At 32.3% G+C, this 6064-nt stretch overlaps 1 non-coding gene across 1 annotated transcript; it reads left to right on the top strand.

Moving 5' to 3' along the window:
* Positions 1 to 899: 899 nt before the first annotated feature.
* LOC119878887 lies at positions 900 to 1063 on the top strand. Its single transcript, XR_005387215.1, has one exon. It is a non-coding gene; the product is annotated as a U1 spliceosomal RNA (small nuclear RNA).
* Positions 1064 to 6064: the final 5001 nt, after the last annotated feature.

The raw sequence follows: 6064 nt of genomic DNA, 5'->3' as shown, positions 1-6064 counted from the left end.
AAAGAATAGAATCAAAAAGAATCGAATTGAAACAAAAAGAATCGAATTGAATTGAATCGAAAAGAATCGAATGGAATCGAATCGAAAAGAATCGAATTGAATTAAATCGAAGAGAATCGAATTGAATTGAATCGAAGAGAATCGAATCGAATAGAAAAGAATCAAATCGAAATGAATCGATTTGAAAGGAAAAGAATCGAATCGAATCAAATTGAATGAAAAGAATTGAATCGAATCAAAAAGAATTGAATCAAAAAGAATCAAACCGAAACAAAAAGAATCAAACCGAATTGAAAAGAATCTAACTGAATAGAATCGAAAAGAATCGACGTACCGAATCGAATCCAATCGAAAAAAATCTAATCGTATCAAATCGAATCGAAAAGAATTGAAATGAATAGAATAGAAAAGATTCGAATCAAATCAAAAACAATCAAATCGAGTAATATCGAATCGAAAAGAATCGAATCGAAAAGAATCGAATCGAATGGAAAAGAATTGAATCAAAAAGAATTGATTCAAATCAAAAAGAATCGAATTGATTCGAATCGAAAAGACTCGAATCGAAAAGAATCGAAAAGAATCGAATCGAATCAAAAAGGATCGAATCGCAAAGAACCGAATCTAAAGAAAAGGAATCGAATCCAATCGAAACGAATAGAATCGAAAAGAATCGATTTGAATCGAAATGAAAAGAATCGTATCGAATCAAATCGAAAAAAATCAAATGGAATCGAATCGAATCGTATCGAAAAGAATCAAATCAAATGAAAAGAATCGAATCGAATAGAAAAGAATCGAATTGATTGGAATCGACTCGAAAACAATCTAATTGAATTGAAAGGAATCGAATCAAATTTAATGGAATCGACAAGAATCGTATCAAATCAAAAAGATCGATACTTACCTGGCAGGGGAGATACCATGATCACGAAGGTGGTTTTCCCAGGGCGAGGCTTATCCATTGCACTCCGGATGTGCTGACCCCTGCGATTTCCCCAAATGTGGGAAACTCGACTGCATAATTTGTGGTAGTGGGGGACTGCGTTCGCGCTTTCCCCTGGTGATTCTGGTGGCTAAGATCAGACCTCGTTTCTGGCTGCGTGCGCCTCGGAGGCCTCGTGAGCTATTCTTTGACTTTCTTGTGGTTACGGCTTGGCCTTCGGGGCTTTTCGCGTGTCATCCGTCCCCGTGTCGTCCTTATGACCGCTCACGTCGGTGCTCACTTTCGGTTGTATCTGTATGTGGCGAGGAGTTTCCTTACTTGGGACGCCTCGGTGCTTGAGCGGTGACCGGCTCTCTCAGCAATAAAGAAATAATATCCTTAAAAAAAAAAAAAAAAAAGATCGAATCGAAATGAATCAATTCGAAAAGAATCAAATCGAATCGAATCGAAAAGAATCGAATCGAAAAGAATTGAATTGAAAAGAATCGAATTGAATCGAATTGAAAAGACTCGAATCGAATTAAAAGAATCGAATCGAATCGAAAAGAATCGAATCGAATCGGAAAGAATTGAATTGGAATGAATCGATTTGAATCGAATTGAAAAGAATCGAATCGAAAAAATCGAATCGAAAAGAACTGAGTTGAGTTGAATCGAATCGAAAAGATTCGAATCGAATCGTGTCGAATCAAAAAGATGGAATCGAAACGAATCGAATCGAATCGAATCGAAAAGAATCGAATAGATAGCAAAGAATCAAATCGAATAGAAAAGAATTTGAATCGAATTGAAACGATTCGAAAACATCGAAACTAATCGAATCATCGAATGGAAAAGAATCGAATCGAATCAAAAAGAATCGAAACGAACTGAATCGAAAGAATCGAATCGAACAGAATCGAAAAGAATTGAATCGTGATGTAACAAATCGAATCCAAATGATCGAATCAAGCCAAGTCGAAAAGAATTGAATCGAAAAGAATCGAATCAAAATGAAAAGAATCGAATAGAATCGAATTGAAAATAATCGAATTGAACCGAATCAAATAGAATAGAATCGAACAGAATTGAATCGAATGAAAAGAATCTTATCGAATCGATTCGAAAAGAATTGAATCGAATCGAATGGAGAAGAATCAAATCAAATGGAATCGAAAAGAATCGAATCAAAGAGAATCTAATCGAAACGAAAAGAATCAATCGAATCGAAAAGAATCGAATCGAAACGAAAAGTGTCGAATCGAATCGAATCGAAAAGAATCGAATCGAACCGAAAAGAATCAAATCGAATCGAAAAGAATCGAATTGAATTGAATCGTAATGAAAAGAATCGAATCGAATCGAAAGAATCAAATCGAATCGAAAACAATTGAATCGAATGCAATCAAATCGAAAAGAATCGAATCGAATTGAAAAGAATCAAATCGAATTGATTGAATCGAAAAGAATCGAATCGAATCGAATCGCATCGAATCGAAAATAATAGAATTGAATAAAAATAATCGAATCGAATTGAGAATAATTGGAATTGAATTGAATCGATAATCGAATCGAAACTAATCGAATCGAATCAAATCGATTCGAAAAAATCGAATCAGATTGCAACGAATCGAATCATATTGAATTGATTTGAATTGAAATGAATCGAATCTAATCAAATCAAAAAGAATCGAATCCAAAGAATCGAATTGTAGAAAATCAAATCAAAACAAAAAGATTCAAATCGAAACGAATCAAATTGAAAAGAATCGAATCGAATCGAATCGAAAAGAATCGAATCGAATCGAAAAGAATCGAATAGAAAAGAATCGTATCGAATCAAATCTAAAAGAATCGAATCGAATCGAATAAAAAAGAATCGAATCGAATTGATTCGCATCGAAAAGAATCGAATCGTATCGAATCGAAAAGAATCGAATCTATTCGAATCGAATGGAATTGAATCAAAAAGAATCGAATCGAATTGAAACGAAAAGAATCGAATAGATTCGAATTGAAACAAATCGAAAAAATCAAAACGAATCAAATCACATCGAGTGGAAAAGAATCGAATCAAATAGAAAAGAATCGAATTGAATCGAACTGAATCGAAAAGAATCGAATAGATCAAATCAAAAAGAATCGAATCGATTCGAGATGAACCGAGTAGAATCGAGTCGAAGTGAAAAGAATTGAATCGAATCGAATCGAAAAGAATCGAATAGATAGCAAAGAATCAAATCGAATAGAAAAGAATTTGAATCGAATTGAAACGATTCGAAAACATCGAAACTAATCGAATCATCGAATGGAAAAGAATCGAATCGAATCAAAAAGAATCGAAACGAACTGAATCGAAAGAATCGAATCGAACAGAATCGAAAAGAATTGAATCGTGATGTAACAAATCGAATCCAAATGATCGAATCAAGCCAAGTCGAAAAGAATTGAATCGAAAAGAATCGAATCAAAATGAAAAGAATCGAATAGAATCGAATTGAAAATAATCGAATTGAACCGAATCAAATAGAATAGAATCGAACAGAATTGAATCGAATGAAAAGAATCTTATCGAATCGATTCGAAAAGAATTGAATCGAATCGAATGGAGAAGAATCAAATCAAATGGAATCGAAAAGAATCGAATCAAAGAGAATCTAATCGAAACGAAAAGAATCAATCGAATCGAAAAGAATCGAATCGAAACGAAAAGTGTCGAATCGAATCGAATCGAAAAGAATCGAATCGAACCGAAAAGAATCAAATCGAATCGAAAAGAATCGAATTGAATTGAATCGTAATGAAAAGAATCGAATCGAATCGAAAGAATCAAATCGAATCGAAAACAATTGAATCGAATGCAATCAAATCGAAAAGAATCGAATCGAATTGAAAAGAATCAAATCGAATTGATTGAATCGAAAAGAATCGAATCGAATCGAATCGCATCGAAAAGAAAATAATAGAATTGAATAAAAATAATCGAATCGAATTGAGAATAATTGGAATTGAATTGAATCGATAATCGAATCGAATCAAATCGAGTCGAATCGAAACTAATCGAATCGAATCAAATCGATTCGAAAAAATCGAATCAGATTGCAACGAATCGAATCATATTGAATTGATTTGAATTGAAATGAATCGAATCTAATCAAATCAAAAAGAATCGAATCCAAAGAATCGAATTGTAGAAAATCAAATCAAAACAAAAAGATTCAAATCGAAACGAATCAAATTGAAAAGAATCGAATCGAATCGAATCGAAAAGAATCGAATCGAATCGAAAAGAATTGAATAGAAAAGAATCGTATCGAATCAAATCTAAAAGAATCGAATCGAATCGAATCAAAAAGAATCGAATCGAATTGATTCGCATCGAAAAGAATCGAATCGTATCGAATCGAAAAGAATCGAATCTATTCGAATCGAATGGAATTGAATCAAAAAGAATCGAATCGAATTGAAACAAAAAGAATCGAATAGATTCGAATTGAAACAAATCGAAAAAAATCAAAACGAATCAAATCACATCGAGTGGAAAAGAATCGAATCAAATAGAAAAGAATCGAATTGAATCGAACTGAATCGAAAAGAATCGAATAGATCAAATCAAAAAGAATCGAATCGATTCGAGATGAACCGAGTAGAATCGAGTCGAAGTGAAAAGAATTGAATCGAATCGAATCGAAAAGAATCTAATCGAAACGAAAAGAATCGAATCGAAGAGAATCTAATCGAAATGAAAAGAATCAAATCGAATCGAAAAGAATCGAATCGAAACGAAAACTGTCGAATCGAATCGAATCGAAAAGAATCGAGTTGAATAGAAAAGAATTGAATCGAATAAAATCGATAAGATTTGAATCAAATCCAATAGAATCGAAAAGATTCGAATCGAATTGAAAAGAAACGAACCGAAGTGAAAAGAATCGAATCGAATCGAAAGAATCAAATCGAAAAAAAAATCGAATCGAAATTAAAAGAATCGAATCGAATCAAAGCATAAAGAATCGAATCTAATTGAATCGAAAGAATCGAATTGAATCAAATAGAGAAGGATCTAATGGTAAGGAATCGAATCGAAAAGAATCCAATTGTATTGAATCGAATCGAAAATGAATTGAATAGATTATAAAAGAATCGAATCGAAAGGAATCGACTCGAAACGTAAAGAATCGAATCGAAAAAATTGAATAGAATCAAAAAGAATTGAATAGAAATGAATCGAATCGAAATGAAAAGAATTGAATCGAATCGAATCGAAAACAATCGAATAAAAAAGAATCGAATTGAAACAAAAGTATCGCATTGTATTTAATCGAATCAAAAAATCTAATTGAATCGAATCGAAAAGAATCGATTTGAAAAGAATCTAATCGAATTGATAGAAAATTGAATCGAATCGAAAACAATCGAATCGAATCGAATCGAAAAGAATCGAATTGTATGGAAACGAATCGAAAAGAATCTAATTGAGTAGAAAAGAATCAAATCAAATTTAATGGAATCAAAAAGAACCGAATAGCATCGAATTGAATCGAATCGAAAAGAATCGAAACGAATTGAATCGAAAAGCATTGAGTCGAATCAAATCGAAAAGAATCGAATCGTATCAAATTGAAAAGAATCGAATCGATCTGAAAAGAATTGAATCGAATTGAATCGAATCGAAAAGAATCAAATTGAAACGAAAAGAATCAAATCGAATAGCAAAGAATCGAATCGAAACGAATCGATTTGAAAAGAGCCGAATCGAATCGAATTGAATGAAATATTCGAATCGAATCGAAAAGAATCTAATCTAATGAAATCCAAAAGAATCAAATCGAAACAAATAGAATCAAACCGAATGGAATTGGATCGAAAAGAGTCGATTCGAATCAAATTGGAATGAAAAGAATTGAATCGAATCGAATAAAAAACAAGTGAATCGAATAGAATAGAAAAGAAGAGAATCGAAACGAAAAGAATCAAATTGAATCGAAAGGAATCGAATCGAAAAGAATCGAATCAAAGAGAAAAGACTCGAATCGAATGGAAAAGAATAGAATCAAAAAGAATCGAATTGAAACAAAAAGAATCGAATTGAATTGAATCGAAAAGAATCGAATGGAATCGAATCGAAAAGAATCGAAT

Source organism: Canis lupus, unplaced genomic scaffold (genome assembly GCF_011100685.1).
Source record: "Canis lupus familiaris isolate Mischka breed German Shepherd unplaced genomic scaffold, alternate assembly UU_Cfam_GSD_1.0 chrUn_S2035H2234, whole genome shotgun sequence".
Taxonomy (NCBI): Eukaryota; Metazoa; Chordata; class Mammalia; order Carnivora; family Canidae; genus Canis; species Canis lupus.
The sequence above is the reverse complement of the archived record's forward strand: the minus strand, read 5'-3'. Positions and strand labels throughout refer to the sequence as shown.